At 33.6% G+C, this 19,819-nt stretch overlaps 1 protein-coding gene across 1 annotated transcript in view; it reads left to right on the top strand.

The window, feature by feature from the left end:
* m-cup (ankyrin repeat protein mann-cup) overlaps positions 1–19,819 on the top strand; it is a 53,167-nt gene that overhangs the window by 18,225 nt on the left and 15,123 nt on the right. Inside the window, exon 6 of the mRNA XM_069839645.1 lies at positions 1,036–19,819. This exon is cut by the window's right edge and continues 15,123 nt beyond it. The gene's annotated coding sequence lies outside the window, so the exon portion shown is untranslated. The remainder of the gene's footprint in view (positions 1–1,035) is intronic.

Below are 19,819 nucleotides of genomic sequence, written 5' to 3'. Positions count from 1 at the left end.
GAGTCCAGGGTCCAGCACCAAAAGTTACCCAGCATTTGCTGATATTGGGTTGAGGAAAAACCCTGGAAAAAAACCTCAACCAGGTAACTTGCACCGACCGGGAATCGAACCCGGTCCACCTAGTTTCGCGGCCAGACGTGCTAACCGTTACTCCACAGATGTGGACTATTTTTCTTCATTTTATTAGTGACTATAAACGTCAAAATAAACAAATCATATTAAAATTTGTCTCGAACTCGTCAGCTGAACATAATGGATTATTAATAAGAAATCTATTTTTTAAATCCTTTACTGGTAATAGCACAATCTCTGAAGGGATGCAATGAATTAAATTGATACCAATTGCAATATTACTCATCTTTTACACTTTTCAGGGGACCTGAAGAAAATTGGTGTAAATTGCAGGAAAGTGTAAATTGTGGGAAATGATTTTCACATACACAAAAAATTGCAGAAGAATAATGAATTACAGGATATGTAATAATACCTATATACTCTGAACACTCTATTGTACACTATTCTAATATAATTTTATCTCGGAAAACGTATTATTTGTCTTTCTTGTGTTAAATGTTATATTACCTTGTTAACTGATGTTCTGATAGTGGCCAATAGCAGGCTGAAACATGTCAACAAGGTAATATAAAATTTAACACAAAGACAAATAATACGTTTTCCGAAGTGATATAGTGTTAAAAGTTGTGTAATGAAGATGTATTAATTTTACCATTTCTATTCCTTCTTCTGTTGCTCTCGGGAACCTTTGAATATTGCTACACTATTGTATTTATACTACATTACTGAACATTACACTAGACCTGTGATAAAATTTGCAAAACTCACTACACTATCATTATTATACACTAGTAAACATTACATTACACCTATTGTAAAGTTTAGAAAAATCAAGAGTTGTTTAATTTCTGCCATTTCCTCTCCATGGATACAAGAATGGTGATCATTCAGAACTTACAGTACTTTCCCTCCCTTTCACACTCAAGTCTAAATGTTTACTATGTGTTTTCTTATTTTCAGGGTGTATCTCTTGGATGGTTGATGGTATGTATGATGGAATGTGGGTGAATCCGTTGGTGACTTTTAACAGACTTGTCTATTGTATTGCAATCATGTGTATTTAAATTTATTTAGGAAATACGTATAACATATGAGGACGATTATTGACGTAATGTCTCATAACATTGCAAACTGTACAAAATTGTCGAGGTTTCAGGGTCATCTTCGAAAATGCATTTGTATATACGTTATGGACTTACATTTTCTTCTACTTGCTTCAAAATATGATCTGAAATACTAAAATTATTATTATATTATTGATCATGATCGTTTATCAATATTGTGTGATACTATGAACTTAATAACTAGAGAACGTTTATGTATTTTTCAAAACTTGAACTGAAATAGATTTTATGTTAGCATAAGTCTAGTGGATTAGAAATTAAGATTTGCATTTGATCTTATTTCAGGAGTCTTGTATATTTTGCATTCAAACTAAGGTATATATATATTTGATTTTTCTTTTAGAGAAAACTTCAGTGAAGTTGTAAATGATATCTGAATTTGAAGTTTTTAGTTCTCCAAGTTCAAATTATTTTCCTCTTTAAGAATGTGACGCATTTATTTCTGGCTGTATGAAAAAGGATATTGAAAAGCAAATATTTTAAAATAAAATTTTAAACTCGAGACTGTTCATCATTAAGTAGTATGACAAATAATAATAATAATAATAATAATAATAATAATAATAATAATAATAATAATAAATATAGTGTAGAACTTGAATATCTGTCCCTCAATTAAGCAATCTGCAGATTATCCATCACCAAAAAAAGATTGTGGTTTTTAAGGGGTGTACAGTAATGATTTATACTGCCCTTATTTTCTGAATTGTGCCTACCCTGATCTTATAACTTTCATTTTGTTCTTTGTTAAGGTTAAATAAACACTTTCACCCCCTTTGTACTATCATACAAATTTCACTTTGCACTGTGCTCGAATATTTCTTACTAGTTTGTAACAGAATACTTCAAAAGTCGAGTGCAAAGTAGGAAAATAAAATGTGAGAAGTGACATTTATTTTTTACATTATAACAACCAAGAAATGTTGCGTTCGAAATTTGCAATAAATAGAAAACATACAGCTTTAGTTATAGAAAACAAAGTGAAAACAATTGAACACTTCAAGCAAGGTGAACTAGTGGCAAATTTAAAATTTGATCTTTTACAATGATGTGGGATCTATTTGAATTCAAATTTTAGTGTGTCTTTGAGACCACACTAGAGTTAGTGAAGACTTTAATGGGGATCTTGGAACATGAAAAAGAAAATTATTTGTAAAAGTTCAGAAAAAAGAGGAATACTTTTCAAAAGCATCGTAAATGGCACCAGATAGAGTTAAATCCATTAAAATTGATATATAGATCATCTTTTTTTTTTCTTCTTTAACAGTTCAGTATGTTCATTGAAATGGATAATCAAGATTGTACTGTAACAATGTGAACATTATCCATCACAGTCATAATATTAGCAAAAATGTAACATCATAGTGGATCTCGTTGCTTTTAGATAGATGGCAGTGAGAAGTGTGATACATTGGCAAAGAAATGTACCAGTTTCAACAAATATACAGCAATATTATCTTATGGCTGAATTAAGTTAATAAGATTGAGGAAAATCAGTGTTAATTATATCTCAAATAGTGCACAAGAATGGGAACTCTTAATTGTAAAGCATTATCTATATCTGTTAAGTAACTTATGAGTTTCCTTGCAAACCAGTTGTTGCTTAGTACATTACAGCTTATAATTGGTCATGATGGGCATGCAGTGGAGGATCTTATGATATTGCAGCCCTAAGCCAGTCAGTCTCTCCCACCCAATAAATCGTGCATCATCAGTATAGATTTTATGCACCTTTCATTAAAATTATTATGAATGTACTTTATCATAACTTCAAACACACTCTTTGAAAAAGGAGTATCTTACTTGCTCTCAAAACTAGTAAATTAGTAATTAATCAGCAACAATAACTTATTTTAAGCACAGGAAAACCAGATAATTTAAGTTAAACTTTTAGCGTTATATTACCGGTATTTAGTTTACTGTATTGCTTGTGTGCTTAAATTTGCTATAAAAGCTATTGAAATGGCAAGCAGCAACAAGGGTAACTTTCAGAATTTCTCTGAAGACGAATTAAAGCAATGAATAGGTTTTAATTTCACATAATCATGTTTACATATTTCTCATTTTATTTTATATTTTGTCAGTTGTTGTTTTGAGGATGTCTTTTAAACAGAGATGAGCAGTAAGTTACCGAGTTTATGTCTTGCAGTGTGGTATTTGCATCACTATTGAAATGGTGAGCAGCGACAAGGGACACTTTCAGAATTCCTCTGAAGATGAATTAAAGCAATCAATAGGTTTATTTTACATAATCATGTTTACATATTTCTCATTTTGTTTTATATTTTGTCAATTGTTGACTGCATGGCATCTTTTCGCAGTGATGAATTTAATTCTGGTTTGGATTCACATAATCCGCAACTTGCTTGTCCCTCAGTCAGCAGTAGGTTACCAAGCTTGTAGCTTGTAATGTGGTATTTGTGTCACGGGGAATTGAGTGGCAATCGGAATACAGCTTTTGTTACAATATTGATAACTTCAACAGCGAATTTTTCTGCACTTTCAGAATTTTTAAAAATTGAATTGGATTTTGTAAGGTAGGCACTATGATCCAGCACTGCAAACTTTCAAGTTAAGCACATTCCCAAATCCATACCAGCTGACTATGCTAAGGTTCACTGTTTACCCAGGTTTCGAGCAGGCTACCCCACTCGTCCCTAGACCAAATCCCTCCATGTGTCACCAGCTGGCATTTAGGAAATGCTAACATGGAAAAACTGAAGAACCCCGAGTACATCCCCAACTGCAATCTTGTCCGTCACAAATGTCATTATGTATTTTTCATTGAAAAATCCCAGGCCTGACCAGGACTCGAACTTGAACTGCCTGCATCACAGGTTGAAAGTTTGACCACTCAGCCACCACAGGGATTCTGCAATTTCAGAACTTGCCTTATACCACAGACTAGTATATACATTCATGAAGCTCAATACGTAGTAAATATGCATCCATAGATAGTTGCTAACCACTAGGATCGCTACTATCGCTTCATTACAGATAATGCGAAATACAGTGCGTTCGTAGCTCGGCCGTACCGTTCCGCAGCGACAACACAATTTTACTCACAACATGCGCACAGACGTCTTTCCCTCATGACAGATCCAACTCGACTGACTGGTGTGTCAGCTGTAGCTACAGCGCTACTCTGGCGGCAGGCACGCCAATCTACACCCAGTCCAAGGCCGCTGCGGAACGGTCTGGCAGAGCTATGAACGACTGTAGTACCTGCACAGTCTATTGTTCCCAGTACCCTCAACAAACTCAACCTTCGTGACTGTGCTTATACTGTGGCCAAGTTGCGTGGACATGCCTCCCAAGCCCATTGCCCTGGGCCATGGTCTAGGCCAGTGGTATTCAATCTTTTTTTGCTAGCATACCCCCAAAATGTGTTTTTTTTTTTACTTTTGCACCCTCAAACTATGAGAAATAACAAAAAGCAATGAAAATATGTAAACTGCAATAATTATATATCAACAAATATAATAAAATATGTCAGCATTTTTACATACATAGTCAGTGGGATGCATGCCTCTGAGACAATCAGGGGTATGCGTATCATAGATTGAATACCACTCGTCTAGGTTGGTCTATTATCTGTGCATTTCGAATTGGCGAATCAAGGTCACGTACAAACCATGCACGAGTCACTGAACTAAAAACTGTGAACTGAAGCACTGGTAATCCCGGCTGTCCCAGCTGACTTTAGTTGAGGAGAATTGTCCAGGTGGGGGCTAAGCACATGTGGCAAATGCAGTCCATTGCTTGACCTTGAGCTGTCAATTCGAAATGCACAGATAATAGTAATTAATCCAACACTGTGAGCATGAAACACCTCGGAAAATATAAAGGTACGTTAAGATATTTTTAAATATTGAGAAGTGAAAAATGAGAAACACTTTGTTAAATTCCGAGCATTAGATACAGTATATAAATGTAATTAACATTTTCATTATAATTGATTAATATTACTTTCTCAATAGAGAAAACATTGTGATCGTGCAAAAAATCAATTTTGAGGTTTTAGTGGAAATATACTTTTTTAGTGTTCCTGATGCTGAAAAGTGGTTTTGGGTATGCTGTCTGCCTGTCTATCTGTGTACAGCTATTGTATTTGTTCTATTTTGTTTTCTGATTGTGTAGGATTTGGTTCCATGGTATGTAGACATTTTTATTGCCTTAAAATCATTTATGTTTAAAACATTTAAAAAAATTATGTACATATTATTTCCAGTAAATAATCTTGCGTGATTAATGTTCTCATTTACACTTCATTGATTTTGAATGTTTTTATATCCTTACATTAGCTATTGATTAATGCTTCTAATTATGCATATGCGGAGCTGTTCACAACCTCATTACAACTTTATGCATTAGTCTTTCTTCAGCATAAAATATAATCGTAAATAAACGTGGAAAAAAGAAATCACATTTTTTGTAGTGGAATTTTTTAAGAGAAGTTGAGTCATGTGTAAGTTTATGAATTTTAGAACAGTTACTTCTAATAATATTTAGATATCCTCTTCATGTTCTGTTTCCAGCAGTCTTACATTTTAAAATGCAAAAGCAAAATCTGTGAAGAGATTCAGCCATTGCAATTGATTAAAAGTTTAATATTTTACGAAATTTTTGTTGTTCCTAAATGGCACTGTCTATTAAATTAAAGTGGTGATGAAGAATTAGCGTGGAAACATTGGGAGTAGATTCTGAACAGGCATAAAACTTGAGGTCATTTGTTGAATATGTCTCATACCATTTCTCACAGACTAAAGCATAATACAATAAAATCCTCCTAACCAACAATACCAAAACGACAGCACTTTTGCTTGTGCCAAAAAAATTTAAATCTTTTGGTTTACCACAGCCTGGCCATCATTGTTGCCACATTAGGAAGTTCACATAAACTTTCATGTTCAGTGAATATTCGAATCTAATATTGGTGCCTTATTTATGTTGTGTGATGTGTTTTAATAAAGAAAATCTATACAGTTTTTATGTTATTTTAGTTATGATCAGATTGATTAAGAAATAAACTGCAGTTGGCATCTTGGCATTATAAAATACGAAGAGGTAACTTTTTTTTTATATTTATTCAATTATCTGGCAAAAATCTCGTATCCAGAACTATAGTGAGGGTCACATAAGAACAGTTTCTAAACGGCAAATATTGCCGTCTTGTCAGTGTTGCCAACTGTTATCAGATATCATATGATCCTACGTACTGAATGACTTATCTACTTACCGTACTTCACCTTTATGTTGGAAGGTTATTCTAAATAGTTCAATAATTTGTAACATATTTTCGTAGGCAGACTATACGAGAAATGGATCAACATGTTAGGTATTTTGTCTGGCAATATGAAATTCATTGGTTTGACTAAACAATTGATTTACGAGACCTAACCTAAAAATGTACTTTGATAAATGAAATTAGTAGTACTAACTCCGAAAATTGAATATCACTACAGTCTAGTATATACAGTCACGAAGCTCAATATGTAGTAAATATGCGTCCATAGATAGTTGCTAACCACTAGGATCGCTAATATTGTCTCATTATAGACAATGCGAAATAGTACCGGCCACAGTCTATTGTTCCTAGCAGCCTCACAACTCGAGCTTCGTGACTGTATATACTAGACTGTGATATCACCATTAAATGTATGCTTAAGAATACTTACTCCTAATAATTTTGCTATTCTAGTTATAATTGCTGTCTCCGTGAGCATAATTCCTTTTTCATTATCTTCTTTCGGTTAAATCTGAAAGAACAGAACACCAGTAGGGAAAGTTATCCCCACTCTTGCAGCACGCATTACGCTTTCTTAGTGGAGTCGCTGCCATGCTTTTTCTTCTTTTTGAATTATTGTAATAAAAATCTAAACACGAAAGAAATTCATTAAAATGTGAAATAGTATTTCTATTGATTACCCACCTGCATTATCACACCCAAGTATGTTTTATTTATTTACACTTACCTGACTATAGTCTTGAATTATAACCATAACGCAACACATAAAATAACTATTATGTATTAATATTAATACTGATAATAATTAATTATTAGTATGTTCAAATTTGACTAGCTTCCAGTGACTGGCTCTGAAATCTAGTACAATTTTAATTTCGTGGAACTCCAGTACCGACAACATGTCTCAGCTGCCAACATAACAGTTACAAAATCACTACCATTTATAGTATTTGTCAGTATCATAATATTCGAAACGAAGTTGGCAAAAGAAAATTCAACCTGCAAACTAGGAAATCACCACAATCCACTAGCATATTAGTAATGGGAGAAAAATGGTTAGGTTTCACCCTTATTAAGGAATTTTACTGTATCATAATAGTAATAATAATAATAATAATAATAATAATAATAATCTGTGGCGCTAGAGCCAGTGAAGGGCCCAGACTGACCAGCTGGCCTCACGCCCACATGCCGAAGCAGAGGTGTACGATCATCCAACCAGAATGGAGGTATCATGTGGTTAGCATGATAACCCCCAGCACCCCCCAAGCCGTTATAGCTGGCTTTCGCAACCGGATTTCACTACCTATTTTAGCTCCCCAAGATCATAATAGTAATATACTGTAATGTTTGCTGAGTTTCTAAATTGTAAATTTGCCAGCTTATTTGAACTTATTTTGTCTCACACTGAAGTGTGATGAATTATAGCTGTTATAGCTGTTTGATAAAAATCATAGTCGCAAGACCAGTTAGTGAATTCATTGGTAAGAAGCACTAACCTACTGTGTATTTTGATGTACAGAAAAATCTCTTAATTAATTACATGGCTGTAACCAAATGGTACCCCTTGTTATAGGGCAGCTATCCCTTTGCAGATTCTCTCTCTAACATGTTTACGGACTGAAGATAAATTTAATTATGTAAAAAAACCATATGTGCAATAGCTATGGTGCAAAGTGCTTCATAAATTTATGCACAAAATTCCTTCCATCTGTGTGTCATTACATGAAATTAAAACTCTGTGAGGCTGAGGAAAGAGATTTCTGACTTTTGTTTGTGAAGTATCAAGGAAAATGACCATTTTTGACCACAGTTCATATGTAAATGACCATGGAAAGTAATTTGTTATTGTTCATTGTTTTCGTTGTTAAATATAAAATGAATTTAAAGTCTTGTTCTAATTTTTTTGAGCAGTACAGAATACTGTTTTACAACTTGTCCTGGAATGATTCTCTTTCACAGTGCATGGGTTAGTTGCAAAATAATGCACTTAGAATCTCGTTAGAAACCAGTAATACCATATATGAATTTGTGTGAAATTACGTACATGTATAATAATTTGATACTTCCACGGTGTTGTCCACACCTGTGGAGTAACAGACAGCGCGTCTGGCTGCGAAACCAGGTGGCCCGGATTCGAATCCCGGTCGGGGCAAGTTACCTGGTTGAGGTTTTTTCTGGGGTTTTCCCTCAACCCAATACGAGCAAATGCTGGGTAACTTTTGGTGCTGGACCCCGGACTCATTTCACCGGCATTATCACCTTCATATCATTCAGACGCTAAATAACCTAGATGTTGATACAGCGTCGTAAAATAACCCAATAAAATAAAAAATAAATAAATAAATCCACGGTGTTCAGCATGGTGCAAGATTTTGGGTTTTTGCACCATACCATAGATGCAGAAACATCCATTGTTTCAGAACTACTATGTATTGACTCCATTATTAAGAAAATTGAGGAAAGGTAAACTATCTGTACAAGTAGATCCATTACGAAGAGATATTCTCCAGTTCTGGATCCTAGTTATAGACCCAATAGGTAGGTTCCACTTTCCCTAATGATGAAAGTGACACGTAACTCTGAAATGTTGGATGTCTTTTCTTTATTATGATTCAAAAGACCGAAAATCTTGTCTTGTATACAACTACTTATCTCATATAATTTATATATGGAAATATAAATTGTAAATAATAAATAATAACAAAACACTAACAGATAGTAGAGATATAGCAAACGCATTTAATAAACACTTCTCAAACTCTCACAGATTACATCCCAATATCAAAAAAACTGACAAATTTATCAAAACAGAATTACATAAAAATAATAAAAACAATATTACTAGTACAAAACCTGAAATATTTCATCAAAATTTTACTTCCAAAGAATTAACTCTAGCTATACAAAATTTAAAAACCAAGAAATCTCCTGGCCCCGACAACATTCATTCCGAATTTTTGAAACATCTGGGGGGGAAAAACCAAGTCTGTACTTTTATCTATTTTCAATTTATCATGGAACACCTCAATTCCTGCAGCTTGGAAAAAAGCAATCATTGTACCAATTCACAAAAAAGGGAAACCTGCTCATGATGTTAATATTTATCGACCAATAGCACTATTAAGCATGATAGCAAAAACCATGGAGTCCATGATCTCCAACAGATTTACTTGGTATTTAGAATCCCAAAATCTTTTATCACCAAGACAAGCCGGTTTTCGACAACTACACTCTACCAGTGAAGAAGTCATACGCCTCGGCCAAGAAATAAAAGACAGTTTTAACAAGAAAGAAGATACCTTGGCAATATTTATTGACTTTCAGTTAGCATATGACTCGGTTTGGAGAAATAAATTATTACTAAAACTCCAGAAATTAGGTATCTCCAGCAATATGTTCAGATGGATATCAGAATTCCTTAGTCAAAGATTCATTGCCACTAAATTCAATAACTCACTTTCTAGTTACAGACAAACATATCGAGGTCTACCTCAGGGCGCTATCCTCAGCACAACTTTATTCAATATTTATATAAATGACTTACCCTCCCTATTAGAGGAATCAAACATGAAAACAGCACTATTTGCAGATGATATAGTTTTGTGGACTTCTGGATCTTACAGACATAGAGACAAAATTCAAAATTCTGCTCTTAAAGCTCTAAATCAACTACATGAATGGAATACATCAAATTTGATGACACTCAATTTAAGCAAAAGTAACTACCAAATATTTTCACTCGGTAAAAAAAGAAAGAGAATTCAATATCCTATACAATGGCCAACACCTTCCTAGGACTTATGAATCCAAATATCTTGGAGTTATTTTCGATAATAAGTTAGCATGGAGCAACCATTTGAAATACATTTCTGAAAAAGCTCGTAAAAGATTCTTCCTTCTAAAAAGACTAGCAGGAAAGAAATGGGGATGCTCTAGGAATACTTTGAACACTACATACAAAATGTTTATACAGCCAGTGCTGACATACTGTGGAGAAATTTTAATTACTTCACCTTTCATAAACGACATAGAATATGTTCAAAACCAAGCTCTCAGACTCATTACTGGTGGAATCAAAACAACGCCAATAGATTCTATGATATTCCTCACTAATATTAACAGCATCAAAATGACAATAGAAGAAAAAGCACTGATTCAATATGAAAAACTTATCAGATTACCAGGTAACAATTGGCATTCATACAGTCCTCTTTGTAGATTGAAAACTCAAAAAAGTTTCATATCCATTGTTCAAGAATTAAAACAGAAAATCAATATCCCGAATTTAAAAGAAAACCTACAAATTAAACCAAACCCTTTAACTCTATTAAATATAGAATATAATCTAAATTTAACAGAAGAAATACTGAAATCAGAAGTAAACACTGAAATACTGAAACAATTGTCTTTAGAGACAATTAATATTAGGTACCCTCCACAAAACTGGCTTCATTTATACACCGACGGATCCTTGATCTCCAGAGAACAAGGTGCCGGTGCAGGTGTTACGTGCTGTCTCTTCTCACTTTATAGATCTCTTGGATATGGAACAACAAGTTTTGATGGTGAAATCATTGCAATAAGTGAATGTCTCGGGAATCTTCTATGCCACATCAATAAATTTAGGAATGCAGTTATATTGTCAGACTCCAAAGCAGCTATTCTATCAATCGTCTCTAAACACACACCTTCATCTCAAACAGCAGAAATAACTAAAATGCTCTCTCAATTATTATCACTCAATAAAAGAATTGTATTCCAATGGATACCATCCCATTGTGGAATCATGGGAAACGAGAATGCGGATGCTTTAGCAAAGAAGGGCAGCACTGCTACTTACAGACCTGTTACTAAATCTACGTATTACTCTGTGAAGAGATTTATTAAATCTACATACTTAGACTTCAACAAACAAAATTTGATAACTCAATCCCAAGGGAAAAAAATGGAACACTGTGCATCAAAATCCACAGTTAATTCCCAATTTACCACGAAAATCGTCTGTAGCTACATTTAGATTGGCAACAGGCCATGATTGTTTGGCCAAAAACCTGCATAGAATTGGAATATATCAGTCCCCTAACTGCCCATTGTTCAACTCAAACCAAGAAATGGATTCGGAACACCTCAAAATCTGTGCTTCAGTGGCTAGTCATGATAATATCTTTGAAAAATATTGGAGTGCAAGAGGTCAAATGACTTTATTGTCAAACGCCTGGCATTAGAAAACAACAACATAATTGGATGTTTTGTCTTTGGTATAATAAAAACAAAAGTTTGTCTTCTTACTTGGGTACATAGTAAATAGTTTAATTTATATATGTATTTTGAATGACAGTTTAAAAAAAAACTACAAACGGAAATATAATTGAGATGTTCTTAACAACAGACTGCAAAAATCTGAGGATCGCGAGATGAATACAAAATAAAAGAAAAAAGGAGACTTATAAATGTACATTTATGTTATATTTAGAAACATAAAGATAAACAATGCTGAACATCAAAATAAAGAAAATGTTCAATAGTTATAAAGTAAAAATTAATTAATGCGATAAATGTGCCTGTTTTTGAGAAGGTAGCTTCCAAAATCTGAACTCTGTATTCAATACATACACTCTGATATCATTTTCAGTTTCTAGGAGACTTCTTGCTTTTGTTTGGATGGCAATCATAGACTAGAAACTAATTTGCATAAATATGAGCTTGCAAATGCTATCAAAAATTTATGAGCTCCTTTTGCGAACTCCGAGGTCTTCTTGCATTCTTTTAATCCAGAACTTGTCTACACTCAGTGACTAATGCTGTTGAGCGATCAAAGTATTTAATCGATTAACTATTTGAATTTAATCGATTAATCAATCGAGTTTTAATCGAGTTGAAATGTTTTAATATACTGTAATAAACATTTATTATTAAATTTAACTTGTGTTCGGTGATAAGCATAAGTATTGAATGTTGTATATCTGTATATATTGTATCATTATATTACGAAACAACTATTTTAATTATTTACTAACATATTTACTATGAGACTTATAATTCATGTGTCAATTACTATGGGAATTTTTGAGACAAACATAAACAACTAAACAACAAAAAGTATGAAGACTCACTCAGTTAATACTGCTTCATCCATGATTTTAAACATGTGAGTGCATTCACTTGCTCCGAATTAAGTGCCACTATATGTTTAATAGCAATATTTCCTGCATCACTAAACATGAAAAAAAAATTTTTCTGTCAAGCACTTCTTCATGATCATTCAGTTTAAATCCAAACGTTTCACTGATTTTACCTCTCAAATTCTCATATGACATAATGGAGTTTACACTTTTCACAAACCACAGAAAACTGATTTTTTTTCTTTATCAAACTAAACACACAACCTTCATATACAAACTCAGTACAGAAACTGCAACTCCTGCAAAAGTACAGCAGTCGAAACAGAAGACTAGCCCCTATTGTAATTGAATTACCAGATTTTAGAAAGAGAAGAAGGTAGTTATGCTCTTACTTGCACACAGTGTAGACATGGCTATTTTATAAGGGATGAGGGGGACGAATCCCAGAAAAGTATGTATTTCTTATGCTAGGAAGATGTGCTGACAACAAGGTGGAAGTTTTCTTGGAAAACCATAAAACTTAATAAGGGTTTTGCATTGTGTTTCAACTTTCAATAGAGAAGTAGACTAGGTCACTGTCCTCATATCTTCATCTCTTTCTGAAGTGTTTATGCAAAGATTTTCCCTACCTGGTTTACAGTTAGAAAATAACAGTACTATTGTGCTTTTAAGTAAGCAATTTCCGAGAGAGAAATATTGTCGGAATTTTTAGTATGAGTTTGTATTAACAAAATAATAATTAATATCAACTACAACCGATTAATTTTAATCGACTCGATTATTCAATTAAATATTTTTGATCAATTAATTTTACAACAGAAATTGATCGATTAAATCCCACAACACTAGTTCTAACATCTCATCAATAGGTACATATTCATATTTGTTTTTTAAATTTCAGTCAGTTGAACACAACTGTCTAAAAACGGATTCAATATCCATCTGTGACTGTCGTAATTGCTTTGAAAATACTCAAAAAAGCTGTTTAAAATTGTACAACTTAAATGCATGTCCGGAAATACAAACTCATCATACTGTATGTAAGCTTAGCTAAATTTTTCACAAGTTCTTCAGTACACTGGAATGACAATGTCAATCGAAAATCAAGTTTCCTTATAAATCTGCCCATTTTATCCCTGGCTGTTATTATGTTAACGTCATGACCTTGCAAAGTAGCTATTATTCGAAGTGTTTAATTGTTCGAAAAATACATCACCAAAGAAGGCCAGTCTAAGAAGCCAAAGAGAATTGGAAAATAGTTTTACATTCTTCGATTTCTCATCTTGCAGGTACTGGTATATTATAAGTTATTTGGTATTCATTGGTTTTGAGTCAAATTATCGTTATTTTCGATTTTTATTTTTCGAATGGGATTAAGTACTATTATGGTGGTTGGGTGTCAAACAAATGTCTCGCCCAAAAGTGAAACACACCTTCATAAAGTTTGGGAACCACTCATTAAGGATTTAATATATGCTGGAAACAGAAAAATAACGTAATGTAAGTTAAAGTGTTATCCCAGAGGATACCTAAATTGTAACATGTTTAAGAAATGAATTGTCACAGATACATGAAACATTATACTGAAGTACATAAATGTCATTTTTGTGATAGCGATCTTGTTTGTACATGTCATTCTTTAAGCGTGTAGCAATACTGCTGCAGAGATCTCAGCTTTTTTAAAAATTTAACACAGACCCTTAGTTAATTAGTAACTTATTAATATGTAATTATATAATAACAGAAGAATTGTCGATCATAACATTTTTATCCTTACATGCTCGATCATAACAAGTGTATTTAAAGAGTGAAGGTATGTGGATTGTACTACTGCATGAAAAGTGAAGGTTTGAAAGGAGGAAGAAAAGCAGTTATGGCAGTCTAAATAATACACTATGTCCTGCTTAGAGGGATCGAGAAATAAGTGATCATTTTAAGTGTAAATAATGGTTTATTAAAATACCTTTTTACATAACTTGATGTAAAAATTCTCCGAGTTTCGAAGAATGCTCCATGCAATTTGCTGTGTGCACCTTGAGTTGCTCTGCAGACATCTAAATGGTATTCAGCCTCCCGCCAAGTGTTCTGTAGCATTTGTGGAGTCACTAGCACAGCTGCATTTGTGATGGGTTGCCTTAGTTCCTTCAAAGTGTTAGCTCTGCCTCTTTGGTACATAGCATCCTTCACAAAGCCCAGAAAAAAAAATTCCAAAGGGGTCAGATCAGGTGACCTGGGTGGCAGACAAGGGGTCCTTGTCCTTGTCCTCCAATCCACCTATCAGGGAATTTTTCATCCAAGAACTCACTCACCCATTGATGATCAAGGGGTTGGGCCCCATCCTGCTGAAAAACTGGGGGGAGTTGGTCAACAACAAAGTACTGCAACATGTCCAAATACACATTTCCTGTGACTGTAGCCTCTACGAAGAAGAAGAAGAAGAAGAAGAGTTAAATAACGAGTAGTTCTGCTAGCCATGGCATGTACTGAACTTTCTGTTGTTGTGTCCACATGTTTACATAGTGTGGCACCAGGCTTGTTTTAGTGCCCTAACAAAAACAAACGAAAGTTACGCAAGCAGTTGTTTTAAAACTTTGTTGCATGAACTTGGACAGTTTCTCTATCTTGTCAGATGTAAATCAGAATGATATCTTTATCTGATTTTAAGTGGTGATCATTTATTTCTCGATTCCTCTAAGTGGGACATGGTGTATTTCAGGATTTATGTTTATGGATTTGAAAAAGACTCTGTCGAAGTAGTCTTCTTGCGAGCATTGTGAATATGCTAAGCAGGAAGAAAACACCATAAGCCTGTAGAATATAATGCACCTAAAACCACGAGGTGGATGGACCCAAATGGAGGAAAAAATATACAAAATAAATTATGTGAATTAATAAGGCATATTTTTTATCATTCATTATCTCTGCTTATTCGTCTGAGATGTCATCATGATGTGAAAGATAAGCATTAGCAATAACTTTCATTTATAATATTGAACTTGACATTTCTGTCTATAAATTTAATAAAACTGGTTGAAGACTTTCCGGATTTTGTGAGCACTGTGGTTATTGAATTAAATGTTGAATAATATGTTGCATAAGGGATAGTGTGTTCAGATATGCCACATAGTCCTTTTCAATATAATTGGCTATATTGTGGTTATTTCATTCTCTCATAAACTCTGTAATAGATATTTTGTGTGGCATAGAATTGGGTAATCTGAACCTAAATTCCAAAATGGGTAAGGTCCTCAAATTTCTGAACTGAAAGATAAGCAAAGAAGAAAAATTCAATATATAGCAACGAAAAATGACTTTATTATGTTTTTAAGAGATCAAAAGCTTGCTATGGCCCATTCTGCATTCCTATACTGTATATGCAATGATTATCTAAATCGGGCAGGTGGCCTAGGTGACATTCGTGAATCTGATGATTGCAGGTGGAACATCCTTCCTCAATCCTGTTAGAGCCAGGTCCCATTCGCAGACAAGTGTCCTGACACTTTGTGCAAAACTTGTAAACATTGCATCAACAGAAATACAATTGTAAAGAGCGGCCGGCACATCTGGAGATGGTTTAGAGAGAGCCCTTATTCTTGAATAAAAAAAGAGAACTATCTATTAATGCTACATATTGAAAGTTGAAAGACGGATGTGTTGAATGTGTCATTTACTGGGGGGTAAGGCCTGTTAATTTTATTGGGTAGGTGATCCCTAATAAAGACTGTCTGCAAATACATGAATACAGAAATTGTCAGTCAAGTAATAGGTGCTATTCACATAGCAGGAAAATAAAACTGAAAATAGCAATACTTTCCTCGTCATAAATGAAGGTCGCAGTATTCGGAAATCAAACTGTATATATAAAATATAACTTACATTTCTATATGATTTCGTAATTTTATTAGGACATCTTACAGATATTAAAGTGTGATAAAATAAATTTGATACAAGAAAGTGTTTACACATAAAAGTGAGTATTCACAGGTGTTCACTCGAATATCAATTCGGCTATGACCATTCTGCTACAAGCTACATGACTAAAAATGAAGCTATGTTGGTCGAATTCAGTCACGGTTGGTAATACTATGGTCTGTACAGTATACTAAGCACTGACTCTGATATTATAATAGGTTGCTTGTGATTGGATAATTTGAACACGATGTGACATTGGATATGGCCAAATACTCTCTAATAATAATAATAATAATAATAATAATAATAATAATAATACTGGAAAGTTCACTGTAAAAGTGGCAAATGACTCATCAGCGGTATCTATTGGCAGGGTTTATAGGCAGCAAGGATGATTTACAAAAGATTGAAATAGACAGTCCTAGACAAAAAGTTTAAAATTAGAGTGTCATAGTACCTGTACAAAAATTGCAAAATATATTCAGGCCACTTTAGATTATCGGTCTTCAGTAACAAAAATAAATTTGAAAAGTCAGGGATAAGTAAAAATAAGATGTAAGTGGAAAAGTATACTGAAGTTTCAAATCAGCCATAGGTCTGTTATGTTTAATATTTCGCTTTAATAACAGACTGAAGAGAATAGTTATTTCTTCACTGAATTTAAGAGCTCCATCTTCCGAAAATATGGGCCAAATATAAAGCACATTGAAAAACCGTGAAGGTCCCAAAAATTTATTAGATCTTTCATCAAGGAGGCTGCAAGTTGTCTGATGTCAGACAGAAATGACGGACTATACTCCTCTATCATGTAATTAGATAGTGCATTAACAATAATATATTACTGATTATATTAACTGAACTAGTTACTAAATGGCATAAATTTACTTTACTTTCTTTATAGAAAATATTTTTTGATAGTTTACCCGTATAAAAGACTGAAAGTCATGACTTTTTCGAACCAAATAAATGCGCCTTCAGATCAAGGATCAAACAGTATTGAATGGAGAAAAATTATTGGATGTAACGAAGTACAACATTACAATTTCAAGATATTTGGCAAATTAATTGAGTTAAAATACCTAGATAAGCTTTATTTTGTAGATATAGATATGAACCTCACTTTAAAATTGCTATGGAAAGAATTACATTATAAGTATAGATTTAGATTTTCAATAATAAGAAGGTTAATACAAGACTGCATAGAAAATCTATGTTCTGTTGTTCAATCTAAGGATGAAAACAACGTGACTCCAGACTGCTTAGAGAGCTAAAATTAGGCAACTGTGACGAATCATTTGCTAAACTTCCCTGAAAGAAACAACTGTGAAGTTGACATTTGTTATTTCTTAATCAAGAAAGGAAATAACAAGGCAGCTAAATTAAATTTTTGCGGTCTTATTTAGACGAAACTGTTAATGATGGCAAAAATGGACAGCATACAAATAGGAAAAAAAAAAGTATTGCAAGAGAATGCAAGAACTTGTTGCAGGTTGGGTATATAACTGAGTGAATCACGAAATTTGTCGAAGAAATTTTTCTTCATATAGTTCAAATGATGATGTAACAACACATATCACAAAAAAAAAAATCTGTAAAGATTCAAAACTGGATTTCTCTAAGAATATCTCCTAAGACAAAATTGTGTTCTGATGATTTTTTAATTAATAATGTTCTTTGTAAAGCTAGAACTGGTATTTAAAAAGGTAATGCCCCCTGTTAACATTTCCATTTGCAGTGACTGTGCCAATATTTTCATTAATATTTCAATGTATTAATAAATTGTTACATCAAAAATAAAATGGCAACCAGATAGCTAAGAAACGAAATAAGCGATGAAAACTACTAAGTTATATACAATTAAGTCATATACATTTGAAAATATGAGAATTGTGCCAATTCATTTCTATTCTAATAACTTTGTAACTTGTTATTAATTTAAAATGTTATGAACAAAGCAACTCCAAATTATACTATTGCTTTGCATTTTCTTATTGACATCAAACGTACACCTCTCTGCTTTTCCTTACATAACCCTGGATGCCACAAGGAGTGTGTCAACAAATCAAGCTGCTAAATGGCAGCACAGTCACTTTTCGCTGCTGCTTGCAATGCTAAATAAGAAAGCTTTCCAGTATTATTGTTAGAGTGTATTTGGTATGACACATGTTATTGACCCTTTAAGAAAAACGAAGCTAGTCTCCAAAATTCTCCAGAAGATCGGAAAGATATCAAAAGAAGTTCGGTATTGGGAAATGTGAACAAATATGTAGATAAAAACAAGAGGGTTTTTTCTTGGGATTCACCTATTTTCCTCTGTCATTCCACAGCCACACTCAATTTCAATAGTATTCATCAAAAAATGGTGCAGCATGATGTAATACTGTGACCAATGTACAAATGGCATCAGTCTGAGAGGCACAACACTTTTTTGAGTTGAGGCTGAAAGAACACTCCAGTGGGACTTCATCGGAACCTTAAGCCTCGTGGGTGAATCAACAGATGGCATTACATACAGTAAAACCTCGTTAATACATTCGCTCTTATAATGCTATCCTGTTTATTATGCTCTTTTTATACAGTCCTGGACATTCCATTTATATAATCCTGCATAATTTTATCCTCTTGTAATGCAATCAAATTCTGCTTGTAGCGCTTTTTTCGGATTGGAAATGAGTAAAAAAATTCTGTATAAATTGCGAAACTTATAGTTTTAAAATCATGGTGAAGAAATATGTTGCTGTGACTGTACTGAGGATCATTGCACCACGAGTGCAAGAAAAAAAATTCACCCTCTACCTAAAAGACCTTCTGGCCCAGTGGTGGCTCGTGAGTATTGAAATCAGAGGGGCTGCATACAAAATATATTATAAACCATGCAACTTACCTTATTTAAAGATTAGTTCCATGCACCTTGTCTTGTAGGTTAGATTGCAGACTTTTGAATCACATTCTTATTAAAGTCCGATATGTTGTTTAACATAGTCATTCCAGTGGACAACATAGTTAATGCTGTCAGTCTCTCTTCTCATCGTATTTCTAAGATAGGATTTTACTCTTTTCAAACATGAAAAGCAAGTTCTGGTTCGGAAGTTGTCATTGGTATGGTGATAGCTATGCGTAGTAGTTTCACAGCTTCTGAAAATGAGGCCTGCACATCTTAAATAGAAGAAACTGCAAGAGCTGACTGCGCCACTGATATTTCTGAATTTTTGTCTCTGATACAACACATTGAATTCCGTTTTTAGTTTGTCTTAGTCGAACATTGCAAAAAACTTCACACATACTTTTAGATTATTTCCAAGAAATGAACTTTCGTAACATTCAAATTTAAAAAA

This window comes from Periplaneta americana, chromosome 11 (genome assembly GCF_040183065.1).
Source record: "Periplaneta americana isolate PAMFEO1 chromosome 11, P.americana_PAMFEO1_priV1, whole genome shotgun sequence".
NCBI classification, from domain to species: Eukaryota; Metazoa; Arthropoda; class Insecta; order Blattodea; family Blattidae; genus Periplaneta; species Periplaneta americana.
This window is presented reverse-complemented; position numbering and strand designations above follow the sequence as displayed.